We start from the raw sequence: 21,154 nt of genomic DNA on the forward strand, positions 1-21,154 counted from the left end.
ACTTGGACAGATAGCCACAAATGGCAATGTGTACAAGGTGGTGTCTCTAGGACAGTTTGAGTGGGTTCCTGTAGACACGCGGACAGACAGCCACAGATGGCAATGTGTACAAGATGGTGTCTCTACGACACTTTGAGTGGGTTCCTGCAGAAACATGGACAGATAGCCACAGATGGCAATGTGTACAAGGATATGTCTCTAGGACACTTTGAGTGGGTTCCTGCAGACACTTGGACAGATAGCCACAGATGGCAATGTGTACAAGGATATGTCTCTAGGACAATTTGAGTGGGTTCCTGCAGACACTTGGACAGACAGCCACAGATGGCAATGTGTACAAGGTGGTGTCTCTAGGACACTTTGAGTGGGTTCCTGCAGACACACGGACAGATAGCCACAGATGACAATGTGTAGAAGGAGATGTCTCTAGGACACTTTGAGTGGGTTCCTGAAGACACATGGACAGATAGCCACAGATGGCAATGTGTACAAGGTGGTGTCTCTAGGACACTTTGAGTGGGTTCCTGCAGACACACGGACAGATAGCCACAGATGACAATGTGTAGAAGGAGATGTCTCTAGGACACTTTGAGTGGGTTCCTGAAGATACGTGGACAGATAGACACAGATGGCAATGTGTACAAGGTGGTGTCTCTAGGACACTTTGAGTGGGTTCCTGTAGACACGCGGACAGACAGCCACAGATGACAATGTGTACAAGGTGCTGTCTCTAGGACACTTTGAGTGGGTTCCTGAAGATACGTGGACAGATAGACACAGATGGCAATGTGTACAAGGTGGTGTATCTAGGACACTTTGAGTGGGTTCCTGCAGACACGTGGACAGATAGACACAGTTAGCAATGTGTACAAGGACATGTCTCTAGGACACTTTGAGTGGGTTCCTGCAGACAGATGGACAGACAGCCACAGATAGCAATGTGTACAAGGACATGTCTCTAGGTCACTTTGAGTGGGTTCCTGCAGACACGTCGACAGATAGACACAGTTAGCAATGTTTACAAGGTGGTGTCTCTAGGACACTTTGAGTGGGTTCCTGTAGACACGCGGACAGATAGCCACCAATGGCAATGTGTACAAGGTGGTGTCTCTTGGACAGTTTGAGTGGGTTCCTGAAGATACTTAGACAGATGGATGTATGACGTTACAACGCATACTTTTACAACGCCTACCTTTACATCGCAAGTTTTACAACGCATACCATTACAACGCATAATGCTTTTGGGCGCTGGATAGTGAATAGTTTAATTTACTATTCCAACTCCAGTCCCCGTGGATAGTAGGGAAGGTGTTGGATAGTACATTAAACCTATTCCCTATCCTAGAGCGCCCCCGCAGCGCTATGTGTTGTAATGGTTTGCGTTGTAAAAGTTGCGTTGTAATGGTAGTTCGTTGTAAAAGTTTTGTTGTAAGGCTGTATACCAGACAGATAGCTACGGATGGCAATGTGTACAAGGTGGTGTCTCTAGGACACTTTGAGTGGGTTCCTGCAGACACTTGGACAGATAGACACAGATGGCAATGTGTACCAATTGGTGTCCCTAGGACACTTTGAGGGGGTTCCTGCCGACACTTGGGCAGATAGCCACAGATGGCAATGTGTACCAGGTGGTGTCCCTAGGACACTTTGAGGGGGTTCCTGAAGATACGTGGACAGATAGACACAGATGGCAATGTGTACAAGGTGGTGTCTCTAGGACACTTTGAGTGGGTTCCTGCCGACACTTGGGCAGATAGCCACAGATGGCAATGTGTACCAGGTGGTGTCCCTAGGACACTTTGAGGGGGTTCCTGAAGATACGTGGACAGATAGACACAGATGGCAATGTGTACAAGGTGGTGTCTCTAGGACACTTTGAGTGGGTTCCTGTAGACACGCGGCGAGATAGCCACCGATGGCAATGTGTACAAGGTGGTGTCTCTAGGACACTTTGAGTGGGTTCCTGAAGATACTTAGACAGATAGCCACAGATGGCAATGTGTACAAGGGGATGTCTCCAGGACGCTTTGAGTGGGTTCCTGCAGACATGTGGACAGATAGCCACAGATGGCAATGCGTGCAAGGTGGTGTCTCTAGGACACTTTGAGTGGGTTCCTGCAGACAGTTGGACAGTTAGCCACAGATGGCAATGGGCACAAGGAGATGTCTCCGGGACAGCGGGTTCCTGCACATCTCTGGCACAGGACTGGCTGCTCGGATTACTTGCTGGACTAGGAAGAAATGAAGCCATTAATGGTAATTGCTCCCATCCCCCTGAACCGCGAGCGGTGGTTAATGGCGGCATCCACAGGGGCCCTCTGTTTCCTGGACAGCGGCGGGTGGCGGCACCTTTGAGTGAGTGAGTGGGGCTTTGAGGCAGGAAGCGAGCAATAGGCACAGGAAGGCCTACCTCACCCTAATAAAATAATCTCTGAGACATAAATACATTACAAAATCAATCCATACGTGCTGACGTTTGACGGACGCGCTCATATGCTTTCCAGGCCTAGACTGTTGGGGGAGGGGGCAGACCTTTCTTGCTAAGAGTAGTGTTTTTCACCTAAGTCAGTACAGACCCCTCCCCTCCCCCAGCCCAGTCTCTCTCTCTCTCTCTCCTGAATCCAGTGCTCCAGGATGTCTTTAGCACCTAGAGACCATTGCATCGGATGTATGACATTACAACGCATGCTTTTACATCGCATGCTTTTACAACGTGAGTTTTACAACGCATACCATTACAACGCATAGTGCTTTGGGGCGCTGGATAGTGAATAGTTTAATTTACTCTTCCAACTCCAGTCCCCGTGGATAGTAGGGAAGGTGTTGGACAGTAAATTAAACCTATTCCCTACCCTAGAGCGCCCCCCAGCGCAATGCGTTGTATTGGTTTGCGTTGTAAAAGTTGCGTCGTAAAGGCACTGCGTGGTAAAAGTTGCGTTGTAAAGGTTGTTTCCCCTTGCATCTGACAAGTGTGCGCTATGATGTAGTAACTCAACGTAGCGTAGCATGCCATAAGAAAGCAATCACATAAGCCACCCCGCGAGCTCTGGAGGTTTCTTCTTGGAGTATACCGTCATCACCAGGGCACAAGTCCTAGAAAAGGAAGTGGGGGGACTGACCACGTCAGGCAGTATGCAAGTGACATCATGACGCGTGCTATCAAAGCAAGTGACATCATGACGCGTGCTATCAATGCAAGTGACATCATGACGCGTGCTATCAAAGCAAGTGACATCATGATGCGTGCTATCAAAGCAAGTGACATCATGACGCGTGCTATCAAAGCAAATGACATCACGACGCGTGACATTACACGTGGCATCACAGGAAATGACCTCACTGGAAGTGATACTCTGATATGTGTATGTTATTATAACACATGCCATCTGAAAATGCAATAAATATGTTTTTTTTAAATGTCTCCTGCAAAGCAGCACATCATGTAACATGCAGATGACAGATTTTTATTGTATGTAGATAGGTAAGTGGATTGCTGCTATGAACACAGAGATCCTTTTGTTACTTGCAGTTAATAAATTGTAATCCTTCTACTAGACCACAGTAAAAAGCACACATCTCTTAGGTACCTGTGAAGAGATAACAAGCTGTGTGCGTCGACCCTGTGAAAAGAGTGGGTGGACGCCGTGTACCCGCGTGTGCCCCCGACTCGTGCCCTGGTCATCACTTTCCAAGTCTGTCGCCACTTCCTGAGAGGAGTGTGTAGGGCACTGTATCCACATCATGCCTTGTCATCGCTTACTGGGCACTCCCACCGGTTTGTCACCGCCCCGGTACTAATGCCCTCCCTTGGGTACCCAAGCACCCCCCTGCCCCCAGCAGTACCTGGAGCAGCACTCAAGGCTTTCTCCAGGAATTGACAACAGGTTTAGAAATCAGACTCTCTGAATAAACTACTGTGAATCCATGCACTCCCAGCCAGAGCTGCAGCCATTCTTTATAAAGAACAGACCTCCATTCCCATGCAGGAAAAGGGTGCAAATAAAATGAGGCTACACATAAAACCCACTAGAGTCCACCATCTTCTAGGCGGGATATGCAACTGATTAGTCAGCATATGTGGTAATGCACTAAAATTCACATAACCAGAGTGGACGATATTATCAAATCACATCATATCTTCGGCTAACCTCTGGATCTTTTGGGTCTGAAGTAGACCTGCGCGAAATTTAAATTACAATGGCGCAATTCGCATAAATTCAGGAATTTCGCATTATGCTGTCACATGAAATTCTCTAAATTACGCCATTGTGCCGCGCACTGCCATTATGCACTGTTTGCCGCAGACCTTTCAGTGAGCGGGCAGGAATAACACCAATGGCCAGAATGAAAGCAGCTGTTGTTTAAGCCAACTTTGTTTTTGGACTATTTTTTACTGCAAAATACGTCCTTGTAAAAAAAATTGACACAAGGTCACATTTTCCGCTAAAATATAGTGATAAATAACACACTTACATTTTGCTTACTTATGCCTATTGTTGCATGATTGTCACAAAATGATGTGTAATTACACTAATTCCGCACAGCCCTAATCTTGAGTGCCTGATTTAAGGCTGAATGGGTGGGCGGTCTGCTTTCTGTCAGGATCGTAGAGGAATTTATGTTTCATAGCACAACACAGGGATGCAATATTAAATACTAATACTGTATCTGGGTAATGGGACTAGCTAGAAAAATAAATAAACAACTATTTTTAATAGTTATTAATAATCCATTTCAATGGTAAAGTCAGATGATTATTGAATATTAAGGAAAACGAACTTTTAGAAAGTTACCTTTTCCCTGTCTGAAGTTCCTGGAGGCTAATCTGCATTTTGCTCCCCCACTTCTGTCGTCATTCATTAATGAGCATTTGGATAACCTTCTGATGAGGTGTGAACCTTCTCACAGATTTCAGACAAAGGCCTTGGGTGTGGAGAGATGTTGTTCTGCCCTGACAGGAGGACTTCGGCAGGGCCCAGGAACTTGAGTAACTTCAAGGACACCTACCCTGTTACAAGCAGATGTAGCTAACACCCAGGCCTGCCCCCTTCCTTTGGACCCTCCCCCACCAGCCAGGCTGTCTCCAATCACATTGGGCCTCCTATTGACATTACAATCCTAATGTAGTGTCAAAACCTGTTTGACGGTATACTGGTATTTTACATATAGCACTTGGGGGAGGCTTCAAGTGGCAGAACAGGATGGCAAAAAACTTTTTGCGAATTCACTGTCTGGCTGCTGACAACTCTGCTTTTCTTCTATCATACTTCTGCCTCTCGGGTGCTGTGGGTGCAGGACCTGTTTCAAATTGGATTTTAGAGTTAGATGTGGGTGGACTCTAGGATTGCCATAGTGCACTCACACGCACACACACCCTAGCCCTCAGAGCCCAAGTTTAGTGCGGCCAAAGACTTTTGGAGTCTTGAAAATTCCCAAAATGGATAGGGTTAGCTCCAAAAGCTGTTATCCCTATTTCTAGGGCACACCCAGAGGCCATTCCTCCCCAGTAGCTTGTGCCAGGCACACACGTAGAATCTACAGGCACTATGTCAGAATACTTCTGGACTTGTGGAAGATCAGAAAAGGACTAAGCCTGCTGTCTATATGACCTTAGGGAGTTGGGCTTCTCTACCTCGTGCGCCAAGGGCAAAGAAGTGGACTCCAAGGGCCATAAGGCTGACCTCTGTTAATGCTATAGGGGCCCAAAAAGCCTTTTGTGCACCTGAACACCTGAACAGTGGCAAATGGACCTGGAAAGTTCCCTGCTGAGGGCTTTTGCCTGACAGCCAGAGAGTCTCTAAGCGCCTCCCCTGAGGTCCCAGGGGGGGTGGAGAAAGGTGCCTCTGTGGTGGATTGGGACTTAAAGAACTAAGTCAGAAGGTAACATTTTAGCAAAGGATACATCTGGTTGATGTATCCATCGTGGTCAGTGTCAAAATGCACCTAGGTCCTGTTTTACCGTGACCATTGACTGTCATTGACACTTTATGCTTCTTGGCACTATTTCTACTTAAACTTTAAAAATTAATATATCCAGTTCCTCTTATTAGATTTTTTGTAATTTTGGTGCCATTTTGTTTATTAAATTGTACTCCATTTTTCAAATCTATTTTGTTTTTTTTATTGTTTTTTGTTACAACTTTATTACTGTTTTATTACTACATCAGTAGTTTCCACTTTGCCTCTAAGTTAAGCCTCTGTGCTCTATACCATAGCTACTGGCAGGTTGAGATCAGGTTTATTTAATGACTTTATTGTTCTCCCAGACAAAAATTGTGATTATTGCTTGAAGAGTGTACCTACCCCTCAGCTAATAATCAATTTTCTTCCAATGGACACTCACCACCCTTTCTGTACCTTTCTGTACCTTCACAGAAGCTGCCCTGGTGTCTGTTCCTGTGAAGGTCCAGGGATCACCACCAGATTGGCTTTGGGCTCACAACATGGTAGGCTGTAGTCTGTTAGGGTGGCCAACATAATTTCCTCTGCAACCGTGAAGCACGGTCGGCTCGCTGGCAAACATGATATGAGTTAAGGGGACAGGCTAAAGTGGAAGTAGCTTTCGGGGCCTTTTCACAGTGAGGACACGTGTATCATGAATCTTTTACATGTCCTACTTATAAATACCATGCAGCCTGCCTTATGGGCAAAATACATCCGAGACTGAAGACCCCAATCTGGGTGAAACCGGTCCTGAGTTGCTTGTGTTCTGGTTCAGGGAGGATCTGGCCTGGCAGTTTGGGCTAGACTGTTCCTACTGGAGCAGGCGCCAGACTGATTTGCATAAAGCAGGCTTTCTCCGCGAGCCGCTACTGAGCTGGGGCCCCTAGAGGCCGGGTTTCAAACCACCGGGACAGTCCTGGTACCTCTGTCACTTCCCCAGCTCCCTGAGGTTCATTAAAGCAGGCAAAAAGAAGGCGTTTTTTGGGAGAGAATTGAGAGCTCTGGACATGTGTCCTACAAGTTTCACCAAATCAGTTGTTGGGGGAGGTGGGGTGAGAGGTGGACCTGTGGCTCCATTCCCGGTTGGTCTTATCCTGACTCCGGGCACCTTCTGACTCAATGCCCATCCAAAGCATGGCTTCTTTACTGAGACTTCTAAGGTGCGAGACAGTGAAGTGAAAAGGGTTTCTGACACCTGAAAAGTAACTGCTCAGTGATTCCATGCCGCCCACCCAGGGAGCCGCCAGCCGGTCAGTTCTTTCAATGCCACAGCATGACCGCGCAGCTAATGCCCACTTGTGGTTAGATGAATAACGCATCTCTGTGAACAGAACCTGCATTTCATATTACAGTATCTAAGACTGGTAACTGGGCCAACCATGCATGCAAAAAACAGACTACCGGGAGAGGAGGGTCTAAGGGAACATTTAAAGACCTAGCGTGGACACATTCCCCAAATAAAGCACAATAAACACTAACAGAAGTCCACGGGTCTGACAGGTCGAGGTAACCTTACAGAGTCGCAATGATCTCATAGACAAAGAATTGGAAAAGGAGGAAAAAATATTGCTGTTTAGCAGAAACAAAGGAACACAGGGAGAATCCTAAAAAAGAGGACGGATTCCCATCACTCACCGAGGTGACATGCGTCATCATCTGGGGTCTCCTCCTGGCTACACCCTAAGGTAACCAAGGGCTACATCCTTCTGTCTATCGGAAGGGAGCTCGCGGATGTTTTCAAATATGCTCTAATAGATGGAGCTCTACAGTATCTGTCCAGAATGATGAACTAAAGTTTCAGAGTGACAGACACAGAGCAAGATCAAAAAGTGATGAAAAGTGCAATATAAAATTGAATATCAAGAGAGAATATATTTTAATGAGTATCTCTTAATATCCAAACTAAAAACAGTGCAAGAGCAGTTTTAACAAAATGACTGCTGAAAAATCGGGTCTACATGTTTCAGCCAACCGGACATTAAATACTCCAAGGCCTTCTTCAGGACCACTGTATATACTTTTGCTACTGCGTATGTGAAAAAAGCAAATTGTGAAATTATCAACTTTTGAAACAAGATTGGACTGAATACAACCTAAAAACCTGAATCCCAGGCGTAGTAATCCTCCACAAATCACTGGATGCTGAGTGCACCTGTGAAAAAATATGTCTATGAGAAACAGTACCACTCAAAACATAAACAAACGAACAGAACGTGAAACACATGTTTTCATCGTTCATACTGCGTTCAGCTACTTCCTGAATATATATCTATAACATATAGGGCCAGATGTAGGTCACCAAATACCGGTCGGTAACGGCCGAATTCGGCCGTTACCGACCGGTATTTGGTGATTGAGATGTAGGGGCCATTATTTTACAGAATTGGTAAATTTACCGCTTCTGTAAAATACCGAATCGGTAATTTTACCGATTTGGTAAATCCATATGTAGGTGACACTCCTAAGAGTGCCACAGGCCCTTAAGAGTCGGTATTTTACCACCCAATCCTATTGTGTGGTAAAATACCGAATTCAGGTGTGCATGCACACCTGTGCCATGTGACACACAGACATGCCCTTAGGGCATGTATGTGTGCCACATGTCACACATGCCTGAACTTGGGGTGCTAGAGGGTGTCAAAGTGACACCCCCTGCACCCTTGCAGGATTTGGTATTTACTGAATCGGTAAATACCGAATCGGTATTTCACATTGATTCCTGTGGGCTTCACAGCCCATAGGAATCAATGGGAAATACCGATTCGGTAATTCAAATTTAAGAATTGCCTACATCTCCCTCCTTCAAATGTACCAATTCATAAATACCGAATCGATAAAATTCGGTATTTATGAGTCGGTAAATTGGAGTTACCTACATCTGGCCCATAGTGCTCACCCTTGATTCACGAGGACCGGACCTCACCTGGGAACAGCTCAGGAAAAGAGGCCCCGCTCTGTGGACGAAGAGGGAGAGAAACATACATTCAAGGGCAGGCCACACGCCTAACCTCTTATGCAACCCCTCTATTCCTCTACTGTCCACATACCCATGTCTGTGCGTTGTCTGCTAAAAACGATAAAATGGCCAAGACTTCTAATTATTAAAAAATCGTAATGTTGAGAGAGAACATAAATGGCAGGGCTGGTTTCAACCCATCTGTATGTTCACTCCATCCTTTATGTGAAAAATGAAGTCGTATCTGTCAGATAAATACCATTTCATTATCTTGAATGCAGTGTTGAAATCAACAATGCAAATGTAGTGGGGACGACTCATTGAGAGGAGTCCGAGTTGTGTGCGTGAACTATGGTGAACTGAACTACGCAGCAACCTAACTTATGAATATGCAAAACCAATGTCTAAATCTTCAACAGATAAAAGGGATGTACGTCGTTACAACGCGTGCTTTTACATCGCTTGCCTTTACCACGCAACTTTTACAACGCAAGTCGTTACAGCGACTTGTGTTGGGGGGCGCTGGATAGTGAATAGTATAATTTACTATTCCAACTCCAGTCCCCGTGGATAGTATGGAAGGTTTTGGATAGTAAATTACACTATTCCCTATCCTACAGCGCCCCCCAGCGCAAGTCGTTGTAACGACATGCGTTGTAAAAGTTGCATGGTAAAGGTAGTGCGGAGTAAAAGTTGTGTTGTAAACGCTGCTCCCCGATAAAAGTCATTTGTAGTGATGCCTGGGAGATGGAATGGGAATTGACTTTTTATAATGATAGAATTCCTTTTTTATCCGCACTGTGAAAACATTTGATATAAAATCTGACGTTGTTATGTGTTTTTCAAAGCCTTGTGTAAATTTCTTTCTTGGTGGTATGGGCTAATTTAGCTTAAATCCACATTGGGTGTAGAAACAAGCTTTGACTCTCTGCGGAGAGTGACTGGGTGGTTGATTGTACCTTTGGGTGGAGGGGAGTTTTCTTATTCTCAGAGACGCTTTACGACATGGGCAAAGTGTGGGTTGGCCCCGGGCCCCAACCTTTCAGGGGATCCCGTGATATAGCCAGATATTTTCTCCAGAGCGTCTAGCCCTGATGAGCTTGAATAATTCTTAAACAGATTGTTACAAATAAGGTTTTCTTTAATTTATTTTGAATGTGGGTAATGTGTGAGATTCTGTTACAGGCATTTTGCAGAGAAATATTGCGTTTATGTTTCATACAACATCCATAAAAAGCTTCTTTCAGATCCAAACAGGACCTCATTTATGAGAAATGGGAGGTGTTTGCAGAGATTATTTGCAGTAGTATTAGTGAGCTGCCGCTGTGTTACAATGTTGTAAACATGACACTCTCCCGGAATATTAGATGTCAACACATTTAGAATTTGGACCAGTGTGTCTGTGCACAGACTGGCCAAAGTGGGCGTGATAGAGCTGAAATGTGATCATAAATTAAAAGCTGATCCGAACAGGGGCCCCCAAAATACGTTTGGCCCAAGGCCCCTAAAATCCTTAAGATGTCCCTGCTTATTCTACTGATGTGTAGTGCCCGCTTCCCTCGGTCTGAGGGGCCCCTAGAGAGGCCCCTGTGAGGGCCCCCCTCTCTGCTGCTGGAACCTTTAGTAGACACATCACTTAGCTTGTCTCATTGTGAATCCTTATTGTGCTGCCTGGGTTGAGTTGTGTTTGTTGTCTGGTGGAAATATCACCTTTAAACTGCCTCTGTGGACATTGTTGTTACTACAGCCTGCTGGTGTGCTTTGGTTATTACAAAGACATAAGGGCCCGATTCACAGAAGTAACTTAAAACAAAATCCTAAACTTACTACCATTTCGGTATTCACAGAAGGCGCTTACTCATTTCGGTATTCACAGAAGGCACTTACTCATTTCGGTATTCACAGAAGTTAGAACTCCTAAATGCCTTCTGTGAATGCCAAAAGTCTTAGAGTTAGGATTTTTCTCAGTTTGGGAGTAGTAAACTTATGACTCCTAACTTCTGTGGATACCGAAATGAGTAAATTCCTTCTGTGAATACCGAAATGAGTAAGTGTCTTCTGTGAATACCAAAACGAGTAAGTGCCTTCTGTGAATACCAAAATGAGTAAGCGCCTTCTGTGAATACCGAAATGAATAAGTGTCTTCTGCCTTCTGTGAATACCGAAATGAGTAAGTGCCTTCTGTGAATACCGAAATGAGTAAGTGCCTTCTGTGAATACCGAAATGAGTAAGTGTCTTCTGTGAATACCGAAATGAGTAAGTGCCTTCTGTGAATACCAAAATGAGTAAGTGTCTTCTGTGAATACCGAAATGAGTAAGTGCCTTCTGTGAATACCGAAATGAGTAAGTGCCTTCTGTGAATACCGAAATGAGTAAGTGCCTTCTGTGAATACCAAAAGTCTTAAAGTTAGGATTTTTCTCAGTTTAGGAGTCCTAACTTTATTCCTCATAAACCGAGAAAAATCCTAACTTTAAGACTGTCGGTATTGACAGAAGGCACTTACTCATTTCGGTATTCACAGAGGTTAGGAGACCTAACTTTACTACTCCTAAACTGAAAAAAATCCTAATTTTAAGACTTTCGGTATTCACAGAAGGCATTTAGGAATCCTAAAGTTAGGAGTCCTAACTTCTGTGAATACCAAAATGAGTAAGTGCCTTCTGTGAATATCAAAATGAGTAAGTTTAGGATTTTGTTTTGTTAATTCTGTGAATCGGGCCCAAGAAGGTTGAATCCCCGTTCAGCCCCACCCCGGGTCACCCCCGCTCCACCCGTTGCTGTGTGCGGTGGTTGTGGTGGTAACAGTCCGGTGTGACGCGGCTGACGTCACGCCGCGGGTGTGTTGTGTGGTTGTTGGGTTTGTCTCCAGGCGCCTCTGACATTTCAGCACCTGCTCCTGGGCGCAGCGCCTTGAAGCCCCGGGCAGCACCACGGGGGCGCCTGGACGCAGGGTCGGGTGTCTTGTGAACATCCGGGCACTTGAGCTTCCTGGGGGTGAAGGGGAGAAAAGACTAATAAATTCATCTGCAGGGCCAGGACGCTGACAGGATTAATGGAGGGCTGATGGGAGCCGCTTCACACCAGGGCGACAACAAATAAACACAACCCCCCCCCCCCATGGACCGGGGCCCCAGGACAGAGGGGCAGCCCCCCCCCCCCCCTCCGGACCCTGCGTGCCCAGCATGCCTCGGCCGGATCCGGTGGCGGCTGGACCACTACCAAGGCCTCGGCCAGGGAGGGCTGGAGGGAGAGAGCAGCTCCTGAGGGGCGGGGGGGGGGGGGGCTGAAACCAGAGCCCCCCATCAGCTGCTGCCGGCTTAGGAGCTTTCCACGTGCTGTCAGGGCAGATATTCACAAATAGAGCTGGCGAGAGGGGGCTGAGAGCAGGGAATGCGGGGGGGGGGGGGGCGAGGGTGTGTGTGAGAGGGGGAGAGACACAGAGGGAGGGAGAGTGACAGGGAGAAGGGGGGGGCAGAAACTGGATAGAAAGAGCCGCATGTCCCTTTTCAAAGTTTTCAATAACTTTACAGCTCTGTTGTGAATTGTTTTCACTTAGAGGTGACCCCCCCCCCCCCACCACGAACACAAAGACACACTCTGAAGCTGGTGTCGCAGCACAGGGACTCACAGCCTCTGGCTCAAGGGAGGAGTGGGGACCCTTTCCCCCACAGCTGCTCCTGCTCTGTGTAAGGGGGAAGCTTCCCCCATGCTCACCTACGCTATATTTGCTCCACCTGTGCTGTGTGTGAGGGAAGCATGTACTGTTACTGTCTATGCTGTAAGAGAAGCTTCCACTGTTACAGTCTGTGCTGTAAGAGAAGCTTGCACTGTTACTGTCTGTGCTGTAAGAGAAGCTTGCACTGTTACTGTCTGTGCTGTAAGACAAGCTTGCACTGTTACTGTCTGTGCTGTGAGAGAAGCTTGCACTGTTACTGTCTGTGCTGTAAGAGAAGCTTGCACTGTTACTGTCTGTGCTGTGAGAGAAGCTTGCACTGTTACTGTCTGTGCTGTAAGAGAAGCTTGCACTGTTACTGTCTGTGCTATAAGAGAAGCTTGCACTGTTACTGTCTGTGCTGTGAGAGAAGCTTGTACTGTTACTGTCTGTGCTGTACCTGTGCTGTGAGAGAAGCTTGCACTGTTACTGTCTGTGCTGTAAGAGAAGCTTGCACTGTTACTGTCTGTGCTGTACCTGTGCTGTGAGAGAAGCTTGTACTGTTACGGTCTGTGCTGTGAGAGAAGCTTGCACTGTTACTGTCTGTGCTGTAAGAGAAGCTTGCACTGTTACTGTCTGTGCTGTACCTGTGCTGTTAGAGAATCTTGCACTGTTACTGTCTGTGCTGTAAGAGAAGCTTGCACTGTTACTGTCTGTGCTGTAAGAGAAGCTTGTACTGTTACTGTCTGTGCTGTAAGAGAAGCTTGCACTGTTACTGTCTGTGCTGTAAGAGAAGCTTGTACTGTTACTGTCTGTGCTGTAAGAGAAGCTTGCACTGTTACTGTCTGTGCTGTAAGAGAAGCTTGCACTGTTACTGTCTGTGCTGTAAGAGAAGCTTGTACTGTTACTGTCTGTGCTGTAAGAGAAGCTTGCACTGTTACTGTCTGTGCTGTACCTGTGCTGTTAGAGAATCTTGCACTGTTACTGTCTGTGCTGTAAGAGAAGCTTGCACTGTTACTGTCTGTGCTGTAAGAGAAGCTTGTACTGTTACTGTCTGTGCTGTAAGAGAAGCTTGCACTGTTACTGTCTGTGCTGTAAGAGAAGCTTGTACTGTTACTGTCTGTGCTGTAAGAGAAGCTTGCACTGTTACTGTCTGTGCTGTAAGAGAAGCTTGCACTGTTACTGTCTGTGCTGTAAGAGAAGCTTGTACTGTTACTGTCTGTGCTGTAAGAGAAGCTTGCACTGTTACTGTCTGTGCTGTAAGAGAAGCTTGTACTGTTACTGTCTGTGCTGTAAGAGAAGCTTGCACTGTTACTGTCTGTGCTGTAAGAGAAGCTTGCACTGTTACTGTCTGTGCTGTAAGAGAAGCTTGTACTGTTACTGTCTGTGCTGTAAGAGAAGCTTGCACTGTTACTGTCTGTGCTGTAAGAGAAGCTTGCACTGTTGCCGCCTGTGCTGTACCTGTGCTGGGAGAGAAGCTTGCACTGTTACTGTCTGTGCTGTAAGAGAAGCTTGCACTGTTGCCACCTGTGCTGTACCTGTGCCTTAAGAGAAGCTTGCACTGTTACTGTCTGTGCTGTAAGAGAAGCTTGCACTGTTACTGTCTGTGCTGTAAGAGAAGCTTGCACTGTTACTGTCTGTGCTGTAAGAGAAGCTTGCACTGTTACTGTCTGTGCTGTACCTGTGCTGTAAGAGAAGCTTGCACTGTTACTGTCTGTGCTGTAAGAGAAGCTTGCACTGTTACTGTCTGTGCTGTACCTGTGCTGTAAGAGAATCTTGCACTGTTACTGTCTGTGCTGTAAGAAAAGCTTGCACTGTTACTGTCTGTGCTGTAAGAGAAGCTTGTACTGTTACTGTCTGTGCTGTAAGAGAAGCTTGCACTGTTACTGTCTGTGCTGTAAGAGAAGCTTGTACTGTTACTGTCTGTGCTGTAAGAGAAGCTTGCACTGTTACTGTCTGTGCTGTAAGAGAAGCTTGCACTGTTACTGTCTGTGCTGTAAGAGAAGCTTGTACTGTTACTGTCTGTGCTGTAAGAGAAGCTTGCACTGTTACTGTCTGTGCTGTAAGAGAAGCTTGCACTGTTGCCGCCTGTGCTGTACCTGTGCTGGGAGAGAAGCTTGCACTGTTACTGTCTGTGCTGTAAGAGAAGCTTGCACTGTTGCCACCTGTGCTGTACCTGTGCCTTAAGAGAACCTTGCACTGTTACTGTCTGTGCTGTAAGAGAAGCTTGCACTGTTACTGTCTGTGCTGTAAGAGAAGCTTGCACTGTTACTGTCTGTGCTGTAAGAGAAGCTTGCACTGTTACTGTCTGTGCTGTACCTGTGCTGTAAGAGAAGCTTGCACTGTTACTGTCTGTGCTGTAAGAGAAGCTTGCACTGTTACTGTCTGTGCTGTACCTGTGCTGTAAGAGAATCTTGCACTGTTACTGTCTGTGCTGTAAGAGAAGCTTGCACTGTTACTGTCTGTGCTGTAAGAGAAGCTTGTACTGTTACTTTCTGTGCTGTAAGAGAAGCTTGCACTGTTACTGTCTGTGCTGTAAGAGAAGCTTGTACTGTTACTGTCTGTGCTGTAAGAGAAGCTTGCACTGTTACTGTCTGTGCTGTAAGAGAAGCTTGCACTGTTACTGTCTGTGCTGTAAGAGAAGCTTGTACTGTTACTGTCTGTGCTGTAAGAGAAGCTTGCACTGTTACTGTCTGTGCTGTAAGAGAAGCTTGCACTGTTGCCGCCTGTGCTGTACCTGTGCTGGGAGAGAAGCTTGCACTGTTACTGTCTGTGCTGTAAGAGAAGCTTGCACTGTTGCCACCTGTGCTGTACCTGTGCCTTAAGAGAAGCTTGCACTGTTACTGTCTGTGCTGTAAGAGAAGCTTGCACTGTTACTGTCTGTGCTGTAAGAGAAGCTTGCACTGTTACAGTCTGTGCTGTAAGAGAAGCTTGTACTGTTACGGTCTGTGCTGTAAGAGAAGCTTGTACTGTTACTGTCTGTGCTGTAAGAGAAGCTCGCACTGTTACTGTCTGTGCTGTACCTGTGCTGTAAGAGAAGCTTGCACTGTTACTGTCTGTGCTGTAAGAGAAGCTTGCACTGTTACTGTCTGTGCTGTAAGAGAAGCTTGCACTGTTACTGTCTGTGCTGTACCTGTGCTGTAAGAGAATCTTGCACTGTTACTGTCTGTGCTGTAAGAGAAGCTTGCACTGTTACTGTCTGTGCTGTAAGAGAAGCTTGTACTGTTACTGTCTGTGCTGTAAGAGAAGCTTGCACTGTTACTGTCTGTGCTGTAAGAGAAGCTTGTACTGTTACTGTCTGTGCTGTAAGAGAAGCTTGCACTGTTACTGTCTGTGCTGTAAGAGAAGCTTGCACTGTTACTGTCTGTGCTGTAAGAGAAGCTTGTACTGTTACTGTCTGTGCTGTAAGAGAAGCTTGCACTGTTACTGTCTGTGCTGTAAGAGAAGCTTGCACTGTTGCCGCCTGTGCTGTACCTGTGCTGGGAGAGAAGCTTGCACTGTTACTGTCTGTGCTGTAAGAGAAGCTTGCACTGTTGCCACCTGTGCTGTACCTGTGCCTTAAGAGAAGCTTGCACTGTTACTGTCTGTGCTGTAAGAGAAGCTTGCACTGTTACTGTCTGTGCTGTAAGAGAAGCTTGCACTGTTACAGTCTGTGCTGTAAGAGAAGCTTGTACTGTTACGGTCTGTGCTGTAAGAGAAGCTTGTACTGTTACTGTCTGTGCTGTAAGAGAAGCTCGCACTGTTACTGTCTGTGCTGTACCTGTGCTGTAAGAGAAGCTTGCACTGTTACTGTCTGTGCTGTAAGAGAAGCTTGCACTGTTAAAGCTTGCACTGTTACTGTCTGTGCTGTAAGAGAAGCTTGTACTGTTACGGTCTGTGCTGTAAGAGAAGCTTGTACTGTTACTGTCTGTGCTGTAAGAGAAGCTCGCACTGTTACTGTCTGTGCTGTACCTGTGCTGTGAGAGAAGCTTCTACTATTACTGTCTGTGCTGTAAGAGAAGCTTGCACTGTTACTGTCTGTGCTGTAAGAGAAGCTTGTACTGTTATGGTCTGTGCTGTAAGAGAAGCTTGTACTGTTACTGTCTGTGCTGTAAGAGAAGCTTGCACTGTTACTGTCTGTGCTGTAAGAGAAGCATTCACTGTTGCCACCTGTGCTGTAAGAGAAGCTTGTACTGTTACTGTCTGTGCTGTACGAGAAGCTTGCACTGTTACTGTCTGTGCTGTAAGAAAAGCTTGTACTGTTACTGTCTGTGCTGTAAGAGAACCTTGCACTGTTACTGTCTGTGCTGTAAGAGAAGCTTGTACTGTTACTGTCTGTGCTGTAGGAGAAGCTTGTACTGTTACGGTCTGTGCTGTAAGAGAAGCTTGTACTGTTACTGTCTGTGCTGTAAGAGAAGCTTGTACTGTTACTGTCTGTGCTGCAAGAGAAGCTTGCACTGTTACTGTCTGTGCTGTAAGAGAAGCTTGTACTGTTACTGTCTGTGCTGTAAGAGAAGCTTGTACTGTTATTGTCTGTGCTGTAAGAGAAGCTTGTACTGTTACGGTCTGTGCTGTAAGAGAAGCTTGTACTGTTATGGTCTGTGCTGTAAGAGAAGCTTATACTGTTACTGTCTGTGCTGTAAGAGAAGCTTGTACTGTTACTGTCTGTGCTGTAAGAGAAGCTTGTACTGTTACGGTCTGTGCTGTAAGAGAAGCTTATAATGTTACTGTCTGTGCTGTAAGAGAAGCTTGTACTGTTACGGTCTGTGCTGTAAGAGAAGCTTGTACTGTTACTGTCTGTGCTGTAAGAGAAGCTTGTACTGTTACTGTCTGTGCTGTAAGAGAAGCTTGTACTGTTACGGTCTGTGCTGTAAGAGAAGCTTGTACTGTTACTGTCTGTGCTGTAAGAGAAGCTTGTACTGTTACTGTCTGTGCTGTACCTGTGCTGTGAGAGAAGCTCGCACTGTTACTGTCTGTGCTGTACCTGTACTGTGAGAGAAGCTTGCACTGTTACTATCTGTGCTGTAAGAGAAGCTTGCACTGTTACTGTCTGTGCTGTACCTGTGCTGTGAGAGAAGCTTGCACTGTTACTGTCTGTGCTGTACCTGTGCTGTGAGAGAAGCTTGCACTGTTACTGTCTGTGCTGTAAGAGAAGCTTGCACTGTTACTGTCTGTGCTGTACCTGTGCTGTTAGAGAATCTTGCACTGTTACTGTCTGTGCTGTAAGAGAAGCTTGCACTGTTACTGTCTGTGCTGTAAGAGAAGCTTGCACTGTTACTGTCTGTGCTGTAAGAGAAGCTTGTACTGTTACTGTCTGTGCTGTAAGAGAAGCTTGCACTGTTACTGTCTGTGCTGTAAGAGAAGCTTGCACTGTTACTGTCTGTGCTGTAAGAGAAGCTTGTACTGTTACTGTCTGTGCTGTAAGAGAAGCTTGCACTGTTACTGTCTGTGCTGTAAGAGAAGCTTGTACTGTTACTGTCTGTGCTGTAAGAGAAGCTTGCACTGTTACTGTCTGTGCTGTAGGAGAAGCTTGCACTGTTACTGTCTGTGCTGTAAGAGAAGCTTGTACTGTTACTGTCTGTGCTGTAAGAGAAGCTTGCACTGTTACTGTCTGTGCTGTAAGAGAAGCTTGCACTGTTGCCGCCTGTGCTGTACCTGTGCTGGGAGAGAAGCTTGCACTGTTACTGTCTGTGCTGTAAGAGAAGCTTGCACTGTTGCCACCTGTGCTGTACCTGTGCCTTAAGAGAAGCTTGCACTGTTACTGTCTGTGCTGTAAGAGAAGCTTGCACTGTTACTGTCTGTGCTGTAAGAGAAGCTTGCACTGTTACTGTCTGTGCTGTAAGAGAAGCTTGCACTGTTACTGTCTGTGCTGTACCTGTGCTGTAAGAGAAGCTTGCACTGTTACTGTCTGTGCTGTAAGAGAAGCTTGCACTGTTACTGTCTGTGCTGTACCTGTGCTGTAAGAGAATCTTGCACTGTTACTGTCTGTGCTGTAAGAGAAGCTTGCACTGTTACTGTCTGTGCTGTAAGAGAAGCTTGTACTGTTACTGTCTGTGCTGTAAGAGAAGCTTGCACTGTTACTGTCTGTGCTGTAAGAGAAGCTTGTACTGTTACTGTCTGTGCTGTAAGAGAAGCTTGCACTGTTACTGTCTGTGCTGTAAGAGAAGCTTGCACTGTTACTGTCTGTGCTGTAAGAGAAGCTTGTACTGTTACTGTCTGTGCTGTAAGAGAAGCTTGCACTGTTACTGTCTGTGCTGTAAGAGAAGCTTGCACTGTTGCCGCCTGTGCTGTACCTGTGCTGGGAGAGAAGCTTGCACTGTTACTGTCTGTGCTGTAAGAGAAGCTTGCACTGTTGCCACCTGTGCTGTACCTGTGCCTTAAGAGAAGCTTGCACTGTTACTGTCTGTGCTGTAAGAGAAGCTTGCACTGTTACTGTCTGTGCTGTAAGAGAAGCTTGCACTGTTACAGTCTGTGCTGTAAGAGAAGCTTGTACTGTTACAGTCTGTGCTGTAAGAGAAGCTTGTACTGTTACTGTCTGTGCTGTAAGAGAAGCTCGCACTGTTACTGTCTGTGCTGTACCTGTGCTGTAAGAGAAGCTTGCACTGTTACTGTCTGTGCTGTAAGAGAAGCTTGCACTGTTAAAGCTTGCACTGTTACTGTCTGTGCTGTAAGAGAAGCTTGTACTGTTACGGTCTGTGCTGTAAGAGAAGCTTGTACTGTTACTGTCTGTGCTGTAAGAGAAGCTCGCACTGTTACTGTCTGTGCTGTACCTGTGCTGTGAGAGAAGCTTCTACTATTACTGTCTGTGCTGTAAGAGAAGCTTGCACTGTTACTGTCTGTGCTGTAAGAGAAGCTTGTACTGTTATGGTCTGTGCTGTAAGAGAAGCTTGTACTGTTACTGTCTGTGCTGTAAGAGAAGCTTGCACTGTTACTGTCTGTGCTGTAAGAGAAGCATTCACTGTTGCCACCTGTGCTGTAAGAGAAGCTTGTACTGTTACTGTCTGTGCTGTACGAGAAGCTTGCACTGTTACTGTCTGTGCTGTAAGAAAAGCTTGTACTGTTACTGTCTGTGCTGTAAGAGAAGCATTCACTGTTGCCACCTGTGCTGTAAGAGAAGCTTGTACTGTTACTGTCTGTGCTGTATGAGAAGCTTGCACTGTTACTGTCTGTGCTGTAAGAAAAGCTTGTACTGTTACTGTCTGTGCTGTAAGAGAACCTTGCACTGTTACTGTCTGTGCTGTAAGAGAAGCTTGTACTGTTACTGTCTGTGCTGTAGGAGAAGCTTGTACTGTTACGGTCTGTGCTGTAAGAGAAGCTTGTACTGTTACTGTCTGTGCTGTAAGAGAAGCTTGTACTGTTACTGTCTGTGCTGCAAGAGAAGCTTGCACTGTTACTGTCTGTGCTGTAAGAGAAGCTTGTACTGTTACTGTCTGTGCTGTAAGAGAAGCTTGTACTGTTACTGTCTGTGCTGTAAGAGAAGCTTGTACTGTTACTGTCTGTGCTGTAAGAGAAGCTTGTACTGTTACTGTCTGTGCTGTACCTGTGCTGTGAGAGAAGCTCGCACTGTTACTGTCTGTGCTGTAAGAGAAGCTCGCACTGTTACTGTCTGTGCTGTACCTGTGCTGTGAGAGAAGCTTCTACTATTACTGTCTGTGCTGTAAGAGAAGCTTGTACTGTTACTGTCTGTGCTGTAAGAGAATCATTCACTATTGCGGCCTCTGCTGTAAGAGAAGCTTGCACTGTTACTGTCTGTGCTGTAAGAGAAGCTTGTACTGTTACTGTCTGTGCTGTAAGAGAAGCTTGTACTGTTACGGTCTGTGCTGTAAGAGAAGCTTGTACTGTTACTGTCTGTGCTGTAAGGGAAGCTTGTACTGTTACTGTCTGTGCTGTAAGAGAAGCTTGTACTGTTGCCGCCTGTGCTGTAAGAGAAGCTTGCACTGTTACTGTCTGTGCTGTAAGAGAAACTTGTACTGTTACGGTCTGTGCTGTAAGAGAAGCTTGTACTGTTACTGTCTGTGCTGTAAGAGAAGCATTCACTGTTGCCGCCTGTGCTGTAAGAGAAGCTTGTACTGTTACTGTCTGTGCTGTAAGAGAAGCTTGCACTGTTACTGTCTGTGCTGTAAGAGAAGCTTGTACTGTTACGGTCTGTGCTGTAAGAGAAGCTTGCACTGTTACTGTCTGTGCTGTAAGAGAAGCTTGTACTGTTACAGTCTGTGCTGTAAGAGAAGCTTGTACTGTTACTGTCTGTGCTGTAAGAGAAGCTTGTACTGTTACGGTCTGTGCTGTAAGAGAAGCTTGTACTGTTACTGTCTGTGCTGTAAGATAAGCTTGTACTGTTACTGTCTGTGCAGTAAGAGAAGCTTGTACTGTTACTGTCTGTGCTGTAAGAGAAGCTTGTACTGTTACGGTCTGTGCTGTAAGAGAAGCTTGTACTGTTACTGTCTGTGCTGTAAGAGAAGCTTGCACTGTTACTGTATGTGCTGTAAGAGAAGCTTGCACTGTTCCTGTCTGTGCTGTATTGCACTGTTACTGTCTGTGCTGTACCTGTGCTGTAAGAGAAGCTTCTACTGTTACTGTCTGTGCTGTAAGAGAAGCTTGTACTGTTACTGTCTGTGCTTTACC

This window comes from Lissotriton helveticus, chromosome 8 (assembly GCF_964261635.1).
Source record: "Lissotriton helveticus chromosome 8, aLisHel1.1, whole genome shotgun sequence".
Classification (NCBI taxonomy): domain Eukaryota; kingdom Metazoa; phylum Chordata; class Amphibia; order Caudata; family Salamandridae; genus Lissotriton; species Lissotriton helveticus.